General features: G+C 41.9%; 1 protein-coding gene across 10 annotated transcripts in view; it reads left to right on the top strand.

Annotated features, from left to right (window-relative positions):
- Positions 1 to 1,101: 1,101 nt before the first annotated feature.
- The window catches only part of ARPP21 (cAMP regulated phosphoprotein 21), a 164,240-nt gene continuing 148,487 nt past the window's right edge, over positions 1,102 to 16,854 (top strand). For 2 of the 10 annotated variants that reach the window (XM_027523904.1, XM_027523892.1), the window contains exon 1: positions 1,916 to 2,591. The gene's annotated coding sequence lies outside the window, so the exon portion shown is untranslated. Of the gene's footprint in view, positions 1,347 to 1,837; positions 2,592 to 3,065; positions 3,831 to 4,322; positions 4,556 to 4,624; positions 5,959 to 16,854 lie in introns of those variants that run through there. The other 8 variants (XM_027523893.1, XM_027523909.1, XM_027523899.1 and 5 more) reach the window with 8 other exon arrangements.

Here is a 16,854-nt window from a genome sequence, read left to right as displayed (position 1 = left end):
TGAGATGAAAGGAGGAGAATTAGAAATACTTTTTTTTGTGAATTTTCCCTTGAATTCCATATGGCTGGAAGGAGGAGAGAAATGCCTGTCAAAATGCTTTTGGAGAGGAACATTTGAGTTGAAATGCTCAAAAAATAGATCAACATAAGGGTCTTAAATTCTTTAGGTTTCATTTGCTGAAACCTCATACAGCAGATTTATTCTTATTCCAAAACTAGCCAATTCCCAAGGGAAACAATTTCCAATATTTGGGAAATAATTATCTATTCACCAAAGACCAGTACAACTTCATTCTAATTTTTTCCATAGCATTTACTAGCAGTGCACTAATATGGTTTGTATCTTAATCAATATCTTAGCATATATAAACAGGGCTACTGCTGTTGAAATTACTTTTCTATAAAAACTGGAAGGCACATACCTTAATAAATCTGTTTATAATATCTGTTATCAGGAATGGTATCAATAAATGGAACTGAAAGGATGTGGACATCTTCATGACACAGTTTATCCTAGTTATTTATTTGTTGTCTCTTCATTGGGGTTACTAATTGCAGCTGGTAAAAGTTGATTTTCTCTTCTCCAATTTATTGTGGGATGGGGCGTTCATTGCACCAGATCCATAGTTATTCAGTGTCTACATTTCAGAAGCTGAATTGCTGGATACTGTCAGAATAAGCTTTGGCAATTCCATGCAGGCGTGTACAACTATAATTTTGCTTCCCATTAATAACAGCCTAGCAAGGAAGCCCAGAATCAAATGCCTTGCTCTCAGCTGGGGGCAGAACGCCAGAGTGATCTATCTTGGCTGGTGACCTGTGATGTTGGAAAAGTAGGCTCTACATTCACTCAGGAGGGGTGGGCGGTGTTCCGGAAATGTATTCCCATTCCTTCACTATCCCCCCCCCTCTTTTTTTTTTCTTTTGGTAGTGTGTACCTTGAAACAATGGGGGGGGGGGAATGAATTACAGATAATAAAAATAGCACCTCTCCAAACAGGAAATGCAGCCCTTTTATTTCTTGGGATGTCAACTCTGCGCCCTGCCCCACGCCCTAGCCTGCAGGGGTTTCTGGGGCACCTCTGTGATTCTCAATCAGCGCCCGGGTGGGCAGCGGGCTGGGCGGGCGCCCACGGGGAGTGGGCGCCGCACAAGAGGACTTGGGGTCCTGCTCAAAGCCGCGAATGTCTGAGAGCGCTGAGGCTTCGGCGGGATTTGGGTGGAGTGAGGTGTTATTGTTGTGGGATATTCTCTGCAGAGTTGGCCTGGAGAGTGAGCCCCGGAGGAAGGGAGTGAGCACGGCTTGGCCAGGTGTCCGCCGCCAGAGTCGGGAGGCGCCCAGGAGAGGTACTTGGGGCTCTGGCCCGGGGCGGGGAGGGATGCGCGCTGGCCGAGAGCGGGGACGCATGGTGGAGGGGCAGGGGGCAACGTGCCAGTTTTCTCTCTGATGAATGATGTTCACGCGCCGTTCGTGGCTCGGGCGCTTTGTCTCTAGCCCGGGGGCCGGTGGAGTAGACCAGCCAGGGGACGGATGGCACCACCACGCGCTCCGGGCACACCGGGCAGGTGCCCGCGCTCCGGCTCGACCAACTCCGGCTGCGCCTGGTGGCCGAGGCCCGGCCCCCGCAGGCGCCCGACCGCGGCCATCTCCCGGGTGTGGCGGGTCAGAGGCTGGAGTCTGCCGGCTGAGCAGCTGCCACGCCACATGCCACCCGCACTCTGCCGCCAGCCCGGGCGGGGACCGGACACGGCCGGGGCTACGGGGAGGAGCCGGGCGCGTGGGAGGGCAGGGGCGCGCGGAGGCGGGGAGCTGGGCGCGCGGGACCCAGGGACGCCCGAAGCTGGCTGGCTCAGGGAGGGACTGAGAGTGACAGAGCGACGGACAGGTGGGAGCAGTTAGACAACTGGAGGCGCGGAGACCGGCACGCAGAGAGAGGGAGGGAGAGGCAGGGGACGCAGACAGAGGAGGGAGAGGGAGCAGCAGCCTCGCGCGCCCTCCCTGCAGACGCCCTCCTCTGTCCGAGGGAAGCGGCCGGGGGCGCGGAGTGGCAGAACGAGAGAGATGCGGGTGCAGAAGACCGGGAGAAGGTCCCCTCGCTAGTGGGACCAAGAGGCGCGGAGGGACCGCCGCGAGGGGCAGCTCGAAGAGCGGATCGCGGGACGGCGGGAGGCCCGCGGTGGGCTGCCGGACTGAGGGACAGACGGCCAGACAGACAGACGTGCCCGGAACGGACTGGCAGCCAGGAGGCGGGAGCTCGCTCCCTCTCCGCAGCCAGGGCCGAGAAGGCGGCGGCAGCGCCCCCCGAGCGCATCTGAGCAGCGGGGAGCCGCAGGGACCTCGGGGTCACCGGCCGAAGCCGCTGCTGTGGCCGCAGCCCTGGGTGCCGCAGCCCTGCCGGGAGCCCCGCCGACGCCGCAGAAGGCTCCTTTTATTAGCAGTTAAATAAATCGACCCAAAATAATAACAATAATAAGCCAAAGCAAACAAATACAGCCAAGTCATCCGTGAGAAACAATAATACTAATAAAAGCCACAAACCAAAATCAATCAAGGAACAGAGACGCTGGGGGGACGTCCACTTTTCGGTCAAGGTAAAATAATTTTAAGGTCTTCCGACGTGAACATTGCACGCCTTTTGTCGTTTCTTTCTTTTTTTTTTTCTCTTCCTTCCTGCCTTGCATCTGTGCTTTTCTTTCGAGTTGTCTTTAAGTCTAGGTCTCTCCTTCCTGTTTGTAGAAAGCTGTTGTTATGTATGTATTGTGTTTTCATGCTTTGTCGGAGGAGGGGTAGACTCCCCCCTCCCCAGAATGAGGCAAAAATGAAAAGCAGGAAGAGAATGGAAAAGAGCAGGTCTCTTCATCAGAGAAGTATACAGTTGATCTTTAAAGGCTTCTCTGTAGAAAGTTGGGAATGTGCATATTTCTTTTGGAAGAGAGCTATGCAAGGGGCAGAAAGTTGTCATATGTTTGTTGCCCTCAGAGGACTTGAGATCCTGGCTCCCCCAGGGTTTAGAGGAAAGATGTTCAGTCTCATTTTTATGTATCTGAATTCTGTATCATTGCAAACTCCAAATTTAACATCTTCTGCCTCAGGGTTGTAGATGCAGTGGTAGTTGAATGAGACAGGTGTATAGAAAGTTTCCTAGGAAGAGAAATGGATTCTCTGGGTGTTCATGCATGGAAATGGGGCTGGAGTGGATGTGGTTGCTGTCAGTTCAGTATCCTGAAGATACAGGCAAGCACAGAATCTGGGCTGGAAAGACAAAGAAAGAATTGAAAGTTAGAGGGATGGAAGGCTGGTAAGAATCACTTTCACGAGATTGTGTTTGGAGTGCAGATACCCATTTTAATTTGACTTTTTTCAAGTCTGTTGGTATGACACTTCAGCCTCCCCAAATAAAGATGACGATCTCCAAAGTTTAGGCTGAATGTGGACAAGATTTCACTCAAATACTGAAGAAATCCAAATGATCCCCACCTCCTCTTCTTCATCCACTTTGGTGACCAAAATGGCTGTGATTGTTTTGAGAAAACGGAGAAACGGAGCTGACAGGAAATCACTTTTCATTTGGTAAAAGTTAGGAAACCTTTGCCACTTTAAAATAAATGCAGCTACTGCTCGGGTTTTGTCACCACGGGGCTTACATGTCTTCGTAAGGTTTTAGGCAATGTCATTTTCGCAGAGGGCAGTCGTTTGGAAGCCTAGAGCTCTAGCCATGTAGCCGAATAGTCTGGTTATCTTGGCAGTGATTGCCTCTGCTTTTTCCCAATAAGGATCGCATGGGAGATAATAACATTTGCCCTCATCTCAGGTTGACATGGATTTCTAAGGTATGTATGTGTGTTTGATCCTGAATTTCCTTTCTAATAACATTCTTATACTTTGTCTCTTGAACAGAATGTTTTTCAAGGCTCCAGAGAGGGAGTTTAGAATATTCTTTAAGGAATACAGTTCCTCCTTGCAAAAGGCAGTTACTACCCTTGCTTATTAATACTATCACTTGGTCTCAAGTAATCTGCTTTAAATACAGTTTTAAGACATTCAGACTGCTCTACAGAGATGTCTTAACTTATCCTCAGTGCTTGTGATTAATATTGTCCAATAAATTCTTGAAATAAGTTGCTTTGGATGAATGTCTATTCAGCAGAGTACTTTTTCAGAGAGGTGTATTTAAAGAAACTTACACACTCCAGAAATGCACCTTGAGCTTCTCTGTGACTTCATTTCACTACATGCTGATTTCTCTTTTACAGTGTTCAGCTCAGACTGAGATAGGTTTGGGTGCACTGCGCTATTAAATTAGTAAATTGCTGGTCTCCCAGTGACTTTCCTTCTTGGATACCAGCTGAGTGTGGTTACCTTGAGAACTGTGGCACTAGCCCCATTAGAGCATGCTCCACTGGGGAGTTCTGTGCGGTCTATTTTTAATGCTATTTAATGAAGGAGTGAGTGCCTCACTCAGCACTACAAGGAGCAGGATGGAAGGCAGAGCTGGGCATGGTGATGGATCCTGGGGAAGGATGTCTGGAAAGGTACAGACTGGCTACAGGAGATGGTAATTTTCATTAGTCCTAATGAATCGCACTGACAGAGGCCAGTTGATTTTAGTGGGAGAATTACCTGTGAATAGTTTGATATGTGTTTTCATCAACCTCTCCAGTAATTCTTAGAAAGAAGATTCAATAATTTGAGTGCCTTAAAACTTCAGGGAAATAGTAACCAGGGAGTTGCTGTGTATATACTATTTTTAATCCAAACTGTCAGGTACTTGGGTGGTAAGACGTGCAGAAGTAATTTCACCTTCCTAAAATATTGTACTGGGGAACGGTTTGGAGCTTGTAAAATGTTCCGGGCATAAAATAACTAAATCCTTCTAAGATAGGCTGATGACCTGAAGCTCTGCCTTGTGAATTTGCTTTTCGTTTTCTTTTATAAATGTGGAGTCTAGACCAAGTATTGTGACAATGAAGTGAAGTAGGAAGTTTTGGCTGAACTTGGTAGAATATTTAAGCTGTTTTCCCCCCTTACTTTGAGATAAGCACAACAGATGATGTTACCAAAGGTTAACTATTTCTTAAATGTAGATGGCAGAGGCAGCGCTGGTAATTTTCAGGATTTTATAATGAGGGGGGACATGTCTTAATGTTATAGTGCGTAAGATATACAAAGCCATCTGTCTGCAGTTATTTGCATATGTGCAGAACGCCTGTCTTGAGGTAGGAAGTGAGAATGTTCAATCAGAAAGGTCCCTGTCGTTCACTTTCACATTAACAAAGTACTGCAGTCGGGTTATTTCTTTGTGCAGAGTAAAGCTAATTAGAAAAATGCCTAGGTTGTTTCAAAAGTAATAAACACAAGAGAAAGTGAGACGTTTGTATTAAGTGGAGAAATGAGTCATAATTTTTATTAAATGAAGCTGTTAGAACAGTGTCCAAAGTTGTCCTGAATCTTGTCAATTTTTACAAGAAGTAAACCCCCCCCCCCAAAAAAAAGAAAAATACATTGCAGAGAGTTAGTATAATTTGCTGCAGTTGCTTCTGTTTTCCACCTTCTACTTTGAGAGAGAGAAAGTAATCTACATTGATTATAGTATTTCTCTTACCGGAGAAATATTATTTGAACCACAGTGCTGCTACTTTTCTCCAGATTCTCTAGGCAATGGGCATTCTCATCTGAATTCAATGTGGATTATATCTGTGCACAAGATCATGATAAACTGCATGAGTGGAGTGTGGAGTGAGTCAGCCGGTGAAGACACAATATACCATATAGCCAGAAGTGGATAGGACTGAAAATCCTCATTACTATGGGGAGATAGTTTGAAGTCCGTAAGCTTGAAAATCGCAAATGAACCCTTTGTATATACGTTAGTTTAATTCAGATCTGCTTCATGACAAGGTTAGGAAAGAATCTGGGGCTTAAAGGTGATGTGGACACTGAAAGCCATCTCTTCAAATGGTAAGTACTGGCATGGTCCTAACTGGTTCCCCACAGTGGTGCATGTTGAGAAATTTGTGAATCTCTAATCAGGAAAAGAATTGGCTTCCTCAAAAATGCCTTATGTCACCAGCGAAGTTCTGAACATATTTTAAGTCAGTGATGATGAACTTATCTTATCCGTACTTCCTCTCTTTAGGCAAACGACCTTCATTTTTTTTTTTTTTAAATCGGTGCTTCCAGAGTGTTTACATTTCTGACTTTGCTTTCTTTCTTTTATTTTTCATTCTAACATTGAAAGTTAAATATGCTTAATGATTTCAAACAGTTATAGAAGTCACTGCTGAAGGACTGTTGAAGGTAGAAAAAGAACATTAACAAGACTTATCTGTGACTGGATTTGTTTTTCTCAGGCTATCTTTGCTTCCGAGGTTGGTTTCATTTAATATATATTTATGCCAAGTGCTAATAAATTGATTTTTTCAGTAGATCAGAGTCTTATAATCTAAATTAATTTTGCTCATCTTGGATTAAACTTGGGTCTGGATGTTCAAAGTTATGTATTATTTGTATTTACATCACAGCCCTTTCATTTCTATGAGGATGAAATGGGAGCTGAGATACACAGTATTTAAACTGCATACATTAGTATCATCTGCTTGATCAAAAATCAAGTCCTTGAGACAGAGTTTCAAGTTTACTCTGCAGTTTTTAATGTTTGGCAGCAGTGTTAGCTTGTGGTTTCAGAATCCTCTGTAATCTGGTGATATTGTGTTTTTGTAAGTCATGAAATGCCCATCTAGCATTTTGAAGGCACCTTTCTCTAAAATTACTGGGAGGTATCTGTGCCCTGGGAAATAGCTGCGCAGGTAAAACAAAACATGTATTGAAATCATTCCATCGGGACAATGGAGGAGAAATTGAAAAAACAAAAGGAACTGACTTGCAATACACCAAACTGACTCTACCTTCAAACTGAGTCCTTAGCATCATGTTATGCTCTTCCCTTGCCGCCAGCAGCGATCTTCACATCGGCAGGTGGAAGGACTGGTAACCATGGTCTGCAGCCACAGTAGATCAATATTTTAAATTCCTCTACATACTTTTCTTGAGAAAATTTCTCCTGGCAGTTTTTTATAACCCCTACCTAATATACAATGTCCATGCCAAAGGTTATATGAGATTTTTTAAAGTTCTGTGACCAAGTGATATCTATTAGGATAAAATTGCATCTGTGACTTATTTAAAGGCCAAAGAATTCACCCAGAATTATCTCACTCAAGGTACAAGGTCATAATTCTCCCTCAGTCATAAGTTCTTACAACATTTTTAAAGTATTAATATGTTACAATTGTTTCTTTTATCTAGCAGCAGAAAATATTTCATTTTCTTCAGGTAAAGGAAAGAGGGTCCCACTAGTGATTAGCCCTTTAAGAAACAGGCCTTTAATCAATTTATTACATTTCACACCATTTTAAAATGGTGCAATTCTTACATTAAAAATGTGTTGTGGATAACACACAAAATATTAAGATTTTGTTGACAACTTCACTTCTGTGAATAGTAACATTGGTTTTAATATAAGTAAAAATGAAATTCGGTTTCAGTTGAAGGGAAGGATTTAAGATTTTTAACAGGAAAACAACTGCGTCACATTTTATTTCAAATATTTAGGCAAATTTTGTAGAGATTTCTGTGGTTACGCAGCATGTGATTCTATGCAGAATCACTTAATGTAATATACAGTCTTTTTTTTCTGCAAGTTTTTTTCACTGCGACATATTCACAAAGCTAATCTACCTAAATAAACCCAGATCAACCTCCTGATAGGAAGGACCCACACAAGATAGGAAATCAGTGTTTGTGATAAAGACTTCCAAAAGAACTCTGTGACTTTTCAACCTAAGATGGATGGATGTAGTGCTGGAATTTTTAATAATGGATACACATTCTTTTACATTTCCTTTATTGTCAGTTGCTTCTTTATCATGCACTAAACGTGATCAGAGTGAGGATCATCTCTAGGGAAATGCAAACCAGAGGAATGATCTCACATATTTTGCAGATTTTCTTCCAGTTGTCAAGATCCAATACTCACTTTAGGACCATCTAATCCACAGCATCATACCTTAAAGGGAAAACTAAAAATGCATGTTGACATAATTTGATCTGGTTGCAATGGAAAATCAGCACCAATAATTGAGGTAAACTGTTTCCACATCTTCAGAAAACAAAGGAACATCAATTTCTAAAAGTTTTACGATCTTCCAAGTTCAAATATGATATGCCTTGACATGGAAATTAGAAGGCCCAGCTGTCATCTGATTGTTCCGTCGTCTGAGTTGCTTTCAGGTGATTTCATCACCATCACATAGAAAAATCCAGCCATGGGTCGGCAGAGAATGAAGGAGGGGCATGGCAACTCTCTGAAATTCAGGGATTATGCATAACTGTTTGACTTTTTCTTGCTCATAAACTCAATGGGCAAATAAAAAGCTATTGTGTTAATTTTGCAGTTTTTTTATACCTTTCTAAAGCCACCAGCTAAAATCCCCACATGAAGTTCTAATATTTATTGTTAAGAAAATATCCACACTCTTCATTGGCAGGTTTTTCTTAGCATTTTGCTGGTTAATATGTATACCACTCTGATGGAAATCCCAGGGCTGCTGTCATCTGACTTAATTTAATCATCAAAGAGCTGTTAGAAAATAAGTAGATGCCATGTGAATATGTGACAGAATCAAGACTTCAGCATTGTTTACAGGCTTCAAACACTCGATTCTTTAAAATGCAATTTTTAAAAATGAGTGTCAAAAGATCTTTTTGTTATAAATATAGCATTTATTTTTTTAGAGAAAGAAGATTAAGGTTTATACTCAGATGACCACTCTTTTAAGTCAACGAAGCACACAGTTATGTTGAAATTGCTATTGAACTCTGCCAAATTCATTCATGGTCAGGACATTGCAGTCATATCTGTGATCCTATTTCTTTTATCCGGCTTATGGGAATAATGGCACTAACAATTTTAAGTTATACAGCTTTATATTTATTTTAAATTTACTTAGATATACTAGCACTGTAAGAATTTTAGGAAATTATCAAACAAATGGCATGGCACTAAAGACGAATTTAGAAATCCCACTGGAACCAACTAGTTGGTATTAATGGTTTGTCTTTTTATTTTCACTTCGGTGCTTATTTAACTTCGTTCAGCATTTATTTCATATTTCCTTTGTGAAGATTAAAATCTTTCTCTAACCCTGAAATTTCCACATAATCATGGGTAGAGTTTGGGAGAGATGAAATGATACAGCATGCCATCATGATGTGAGTCCATGCTGTTGCTATCTGCTTAAGCTCCGTGAAGCACCCTTAACAACTGGACTCCTTCATTTTTAATTACTATTATAATTATCAACTTCATCTGGAACTACATGTGGCTTTGTTTTTAGTGTTGTTTTTTTTTTTTCAGCATGAAGAGGTGGGAGAGTGTATTTAGTTAAGAGAGTTTATATGTGAAAAATGTATTCATATCGTAAGACATGGATGTAAATATCTGTCCAAGAGGGATATCATTTCACAATGATAATGATCGCAACGTCTGCATGATTTGTCAGATATGATGCAGGAAGCTATAGATAAGGAGACCTTTTGAACTCAGAGGAGCTTTGGATCCCTTATCAGGTTAAAATTAAAGGAGAGGTGTGGGCTAGAGGATGCTGGAACTCATCAGAGAGCAGGCGGGGAATTGCTGTGTGCTCATGATGACGGACTGTACCACTGAGATACGGGCCTCCATGGGATTCTGCAGATCAGAGAAACGTGAAAAATCTGGATTAAAAGAAAAGGTCCGGAAAACAAAGTCTAAATGTGGTGGTGCACCTAAATCTCACTTCTCCAAAGCTTAGCTCTGTAAATACGCAATTTACCACCTGAGCAACCCGTCCTAGGGTTTACCTTCTGGGTCTAAGTAAATAACTGAAAAAATGTGTCCACAGCCAAGACTCTCAACCCCTCTCTGCTTCCTAGTTTCCTCAAGACTGTAGTAACACCAGTTCAGTCACAAACAAATGCCCATCATGTGACCATAGCGATTTCGTTCATTCCTCCTTGCTTCAGTGTTTCATGTAGCATATGGGACACCTGAGGCCTGCTTGGCAAGACTGAAGCAGAAACAAAGTCCCTGGTACCTTGGTATTATTCACTAAAAGGAAATCATCACCTTTTCATATAAAAAATGTTAGAGAGATTTAACCTGATTACATGGAATGAGAAAAACTTCCTTTTAAACATTTTGTGTGTCTGTGTTTTAGTAATTTAGAGTACATCTCTTTTCTGTTTCCAATCTGTAACCATTTTTACTGGTTGAAATTGGAAACTAGCTTACTCTGTCTGTGCCTAGAGAGAGATTTTTCTAGGCGCAATATTTTCTGTGAGTCTAGAAAATATCAACAGCCAAGCAGAGGTAGTAACTAACCTAGGAGGTGGGCCTTGTATGAGGATAGGAATGCTTAGTAAGGTCATTCTCTCCTGTCAGTCTCTAGGGGCAGAGATGGACCCACTGAGAGTTGTCTGGAAAGTGAAAGGAGAAGACTTCTCTAAAACTTTTTAATTGAGTAATTTTCACCATCCAAAAGGGGTGGCCGAAGAGCCAGGTCATTATTGAATGCGAAGGAACTGAAATGGATCCAGGAAGGAGTTACCTTGCATCCTCCGCTGAGGAGTGCGACCAGGAGCAGCAACTCTGGGGTGGCAGGGGAGGTGGAAACATTTCCCAGCATCCTCTCGGAAGTTAAGGCAAGCAGAGCAGTGGGCTTGCTGCTGGGCTCTCTGGCGCCCCCTCTGGCGGCTTTGGTTTCCTGTCTCCAAGCCTTGAGAAAGCTGTTCGGAGTGCGCCGCTGATAATGGCCTCAGACTCTAAAGTATCTTCAGTTAATGTTGCTGAAATGAATCATTTCAGCCCTTACATGAAAATGGTCAGAGGGTGATGTCTGTCATAATTGGGTTTTAATCAGTTGGTCCCCATCAGAAAATGGAGAACCATGAAAGGTGTTCCGTAGAGAGGCTGAGCTGTGCAAAGCAGTTAATTCATCAGACAACCACACTTTTTAAAAATCATAATTAAATATCAGCCATTCTTCTGAGGGGACTTCCCTAGTGGCACAGTGGTAAAGAACCCACCTGCCAATGCAGGAGACACAGAAGATGCAGGTTCTATTCCTGGGTCAGGAAGATCCCCTGGATAAGGAAATGGCAACCCATTCTAGCATTCTTGCCTGGAGAATCCCATGGACAGAGGAGCCTGGTAGACTCTAGTACAAAGGGTCACAGAGTCAGACACAACTGAACACACACACACACACACTGTTCAGAGAAATAGTACCATCAGAAAAATGTTCCAATGAAATTTCTCAGAAGGTACCTGAGAATCCATTTATAAACCTTCAATATTCTAATAAGTGCTAGAACAAAAAATTAGGAAAGGTTAGAGAGTATATCGGAGAAAGCAATGGCAACCCACCCCAGTACTCTTGCCTGGAAAATCCCATGGACAGAGGAGCCTGGTAGGCTACAGTCCATGGGGTCGCGAAAAGTCGGACAGGACTGATCGACTTCACTTTCACTTTTCACTTTCACTCATTGGACAAGGAAATGGCAACCCACTCCAGTGTTCTTGCCTGGAGAATCCCAGGGACAAGGGAGCCTGGTGGGCTGCCGTCTATGGGGTCGCACAGAGTTGGACACGACTGAAGCGACTTAGCAGCAGCAGCAGCAGAGAGTATATCGGAGAAGGCAATGGGAAGCCACTCCAGTATTCTTGCCTAGAAAATCCCATGGATGGAGGAGCCTGGTAGGCTGCAGTCCATGGGGTCGCTACGAAGTCGGACGCAACTGAGCGACCTGACTTTCACTTTTCACTTTCACGCATTGAAGAAGGAAATGGCAACCCACTCCAGTGTTCCTGCCTGGAGGATCCCAGGGATGGGGAAGCCTGGTGGGCTGCCATCTATGTGGTCCCACTGAGTCAGACGCAACTGAAGGGACTTAGCAGCAGCAGCAGAGAGTATATACAGCATTATATATATATATATATATCTATATCTCTATATATATATTGCGTTGGCCAAAAAGTTTGAATTTTTCTGTAAGATATTCCAAATGAAAATTTTGGCCAACCCAATATGTATTATATATACTATATATATATATATATATATATATATATACACACACACACACACACGCACATATATGTATCTACACTAATATAGTATGTAGGTGTGTATATATATATATATATATAGTGTGTATATGTATGTTCTAGAATCAGCATAATATATATGCTTAAATGCTATCCATTTGGCATTAAGCAAAAAATGAATTTATCTCAAAAGTATACAGGTACAGGCAAACCTCAGTGATATTGGGGGTTCATTTCCAGACCACCTCAATAAAGCTACCATTGCAATAAAGCATGTCACATGAAATTTTTTTGGTTCCCAGTGTGCAGTTGTATCCTGTCTTTAAAAAAACCAATGTAAATCTTAAATGTTTTATTACTAAAAGAGACTTAACAACCCTCATCTGAGCCTTCAGCAAGTTGTCAAGCATCTTTTTAGAAGAGTTGCATCAAAGATCACTGATCACAGATCACTTTTATAACAAATATCATGATAAAGAAAATGCTGGAAATATTAGAATTACTAAAATGTGACACAGAGACAGGAAGTGAACGAACGTGCTTGGGGAAAATGGCACCAATAGACCCCCTGGATGAAGTGGTGCCATAAACCTTTAATTTGGAAAAAATAAAAAGACAATAACTACAAACAGCAATCAAGTGCCATGAAACAAGCCCTGTGTGTATCTCCCAGTGTGTTTTTTTTTCACTGTCCTTAGCTGTTCTTGTTTGCACATGTCAGCTATTTAATAGGCTTGTGGAATTAAAAATTGACCTTTATATTGTTGATGGCTTCTATTTTTCAGGATTAAAATCAGCTCTAAGTAAAGTTTTAACTGTGTTTTTCCCGTAAAAGTTTCAGCCTAAGTGGATCTGACATTCATCTTTCTGAAAAAGAGAACAAAGAGATGCCCTTATATGTAGAATTATAACTTCACTAGAAATGATTTTGGCTCTTACAAAGAAGCTTCTCCTTTAGATCTCAAGCAGTGACTCAGGCTTTTATGGAGATAGCAAGGTCCCTAAAACATCAGTCGTTTAAACCGAATACCTAGATCACTTTTCCATCTATGTGAAAGGAAATCATAGTTAACACTCAGTTAATGTGGTCTTGGGAGAGAAGATGAGGCAAGTGCACAAACAATTTCCCAATTGCTGACACACAGAGCTGGAAATAATGCCTGTTTACTGGAGATGTGCCTTTGGAGGGATTAACGTTGGTGAAGGTTATCCAGGGTGTGGGGAAGAAATTCACTCCTCTGAAGAACTGGGCAAGTAGCAGTGATGGACGAAGGCAGGGGAGGACGAATGAAGAGAATACTGAAAAGTTGGGTTTCCTTAACCTTTCTTCCTGCCTTAAGGAGAGTTGCCCTACCCTCCCTATTATATGAAAGCAGGGAACAGATTGATGAGGGTTAACTGGCAAACCGGAGAAGGCGATGGCACCCCACTCCAGTACTCTCGCCTGGAAAATCCCATGGATGGAGGAGCCTGGTAGGCTGCAGTCCATGAGGTCACTAAGAGTTGGACACGACTGAGCGACTTCACTTTCACCTTTCACTTTCATGATTGGAGAAGGAAATGGCAACCCACTCGTGTTCTTGCCTGGAGAATCCCAGGGACGGGGGAGCCTAGTGGGCTGCCGTCTATGGGGTCGCACAGAGTCAGACACGACTGATGTGACTTAGCAGCAGCAGCAGCAACTGGCAAACCAGTTAATCTGCTTGGGACCAGAGAACTGAATTCAGGTCTTACCCCTCTCTTTCCAAACAGTCTAGTCCTAAAGGGTGGGATCTGATTGAGTAAGAGTAGAGTGAATTGCTTTCTTAATTTAACCTCTACGTTTTAGGGTATGCTGAGCGTGGTTCTGATGGAAGAAACGTCTGCATACCTTTCTGACTTGACAAAACAAAGCAAAACCTGGTACCTTAATTTCGAAAGATGAGAACATTCTGTCTTCTTTGAGGCTATGGCAGGCTTTAGGAAGATGTAGAAAGCAAGAGAGTCTGCCACAACCGGCATTTTCAACAGGAAACCAGAAAAATATCTTCTGGACCACACTGTGTCAAAGTAGGGGACTTTCCATGGGAGCTGAATGGAAGAGACGGAGTTCTTGTGTGAGAGTCAGCAAGATCTGTCTGTTGCATCAGATGTCATACTCACTCATTTACTTGTTCATTTTTCGTTTTCAAATATTTATTGAAAATAAATATTTTTTGTCAGGTCTCAAGCTAAATATTTGGGAAATTTGCTCTGTAGCATTTTGTAGGCATTTAGGAGAGAGACATGCACTAGAACCCTTTAAATAATGAATTGAATGAGAGCATAAGGAAACTCCAAAATGGATAAATGGAGAATATCTTGGATGATAAACAATACGAATTAATTTGACAAATCAGAAAAATCAATTTTTAACCCATAAATTTCATTGAGGAAATTGACAAAAAGTACACCTCGAGAGTGGAGACCATATTGTTTCCAGAAAGCAAACAAGGAAGAATTAACAGCGCTAATGGGGGAAAGTTCTGTTGATGGTAATAGAGCACAGACTGAAACCATGAAAGCAGGAATTGGGAAGTTCTCTCACAAGAGAAAGACAAGCTGATTGTGACAAATGTGTATGGAACTGGAATAAGCCATTTGGTTTCCTTTGTTGAATTTATAAAAATCACACATTTACACTGTTCCTAGAGCTGCAAGCAACTCATGCAAATATCATTGTTACGAACTGCAGAGTTCAAATTCATATCAGATCAAGCTAACGTATCTGTTTAGATTTAAGAAGAAAGTTTTTCTGAAAGCAAATGATTTTTTGAATTTGTTGTTATATTCTACATTGTGTGTTTGAAAAAGGAGACTGAAATAGTTTCAGAATATTATAAATATCCTTGGTAGATTAAAAAATAATGCCTGTGATGAGATGGAGATGGGATTACAAACGGTTCTGGGAAACTTTAGGAGGAAAAGCTTTGATCTGTAAGTTACTTGAAGGATAATTTCTCTTAAGAATGTATTTTTTTCCATTGGCTGAGACAGAGTTAAAGATTCAGGTATTTGGAAGCAGAGGGACATCTGGATACATTGTCCTAAGACCTGCACCATGTGAAAAATTCTTGCCCTCAGACACTAAGAAAGAATTTACTTTTAGAAGTCACCCATAAAGCATAAAAATTACACCAGATGATTTCTAAAATCTCTTCCAGTATTCAGTGTCTATTACTGAATGATTTGGGAGAGTATAATATTTGTGAATCAATTTCATATTGAATTGCCCATAAATTTTGGTCATACTTTCTTCTCTTAGCCTTTCAAGGAAGAACTAATGCTACAGAATGGGTGAAATGATTAGAAGGTTGTCATTCTTCTAGCACGTAGCTAACTTATCATGAATAGAATAGTTAAGAGTGACAGCTTTACACTGACGTGTGTAAAATAGCTGGTGGGAAGCTGTTGTACAGCACAAGGAGCTCAGCTCGGTGCTCTGTGAAGACCTAGGGGGTGGAATGGGGGTAGGGTGGCAGGGAGGTCCAAGAGGGAGGGGATGTGTGTGTGTGTGTGAGTGTGTGTATATATATCTGTGTCTCCATCTGTCTATACACACGGCTGATTTACTTCACTGTACAGCAGAAACTAGCACAACATTGTAAAGCAATTAAGAGAATATGTGTTCCCAGAGCTGGGTTCAGATTCCCATCTGCAACTTGCTAGTAAGTCTTTCAAGCTTTCCTAAACCTCAGCTTCTTCATCTCTAAAATGGGCTTGTAGGCATTAAAGATGGTGTCTGTGCTTTTCCAATTCGTAGTATTCATTTATTCCCTGGTGGCTCATATTTTCAGTTTGCTTTGTCCTTGTCACTATCTTTGCTTGATTCCATAGGCCTCACACACACACACAAAAGCACCCCCTTGAGACCCTTCCCAGTCTTGAGCGTGTTTTCTTGACATGGCAGTTACCTCGGGTATCTTGTTCATGCATAAAGGGACTCCAGTTTCAGTCCACTCATACAGTACATGGTATGCACTTTCAAGCCAGTGGTTCGGTGATGAAAGGCCATCTGGGAACCTCTAAAATCCAGATGCTTTCTAGAAGATACTCCTTTGCACAGACAGCAGGGTTTGACATTTTAGAAGCTTAGATGGACGGTAGGCATCTTGAAAAAGAGATGTGGGCATGGGTGGTTTAGAATTCCACATATACACAGAATTTCACACAATATTTCATTCTCTGTTAATGGCATCTCACAGGGGATAAGGTTGTGGCTCGATGCTGCTTTACAAAGAATGTTAACTAGGGGTTTTTCTGTATTTGTCTAAAAGTGACATAGTTTAGTCTTAGCATCCTTCTGGGGCCATTTGGGGCTTTAAGAACCAGGGCTGATTTCAGATAATACTGTGGTTGACTTAGGATTTGTACATTTGTACACTTTGCAGATAATACCAATGGCTATACCCAGCAGAAGGCCATGTGTATAATCAGAGATGCGCCCAATGAGTCTAGCAAGAGAAGAGAGCTCTGAAATGGATTTTTCTAAAATCACTAGAAAACATTACCTCATTGTTTTGATCTGGCTGTGGAAATAGATTGGTTTGGATGTTTTAAGAAAGGATGAGGAGATATCGCTTGTTTCATTGTTTATACATCAGATCCTTGGGCTTAAGCAGGAATCAGAGGGTGTGTACTGTCAGTGATGAATTTCACAGCAGTGAGACAGACCCAGATCTGAGAACTCG

This window comes from Bos indicus x Bos taurus, chromosome 22 (genome assembly GCF_003369695.1).
Source record: "Bos indicus x Bos taurus breed Angus x Brahman F1 hybrid chromosome 22, Bos_hybrid_MaternalHap_v2.0, whole genome shotgun sequence".
Lineage (NCBI taxonomy): Eukaryota > Metazoa > Chordata > Mammalia > Artiodactyla > Bovidae > Bos > Bos indicus x Bos taurus.
Note: the sequence above shows the minus strand (reverse complement) of the source record. Positions and strands in the feature narration are given on the sequence as shown.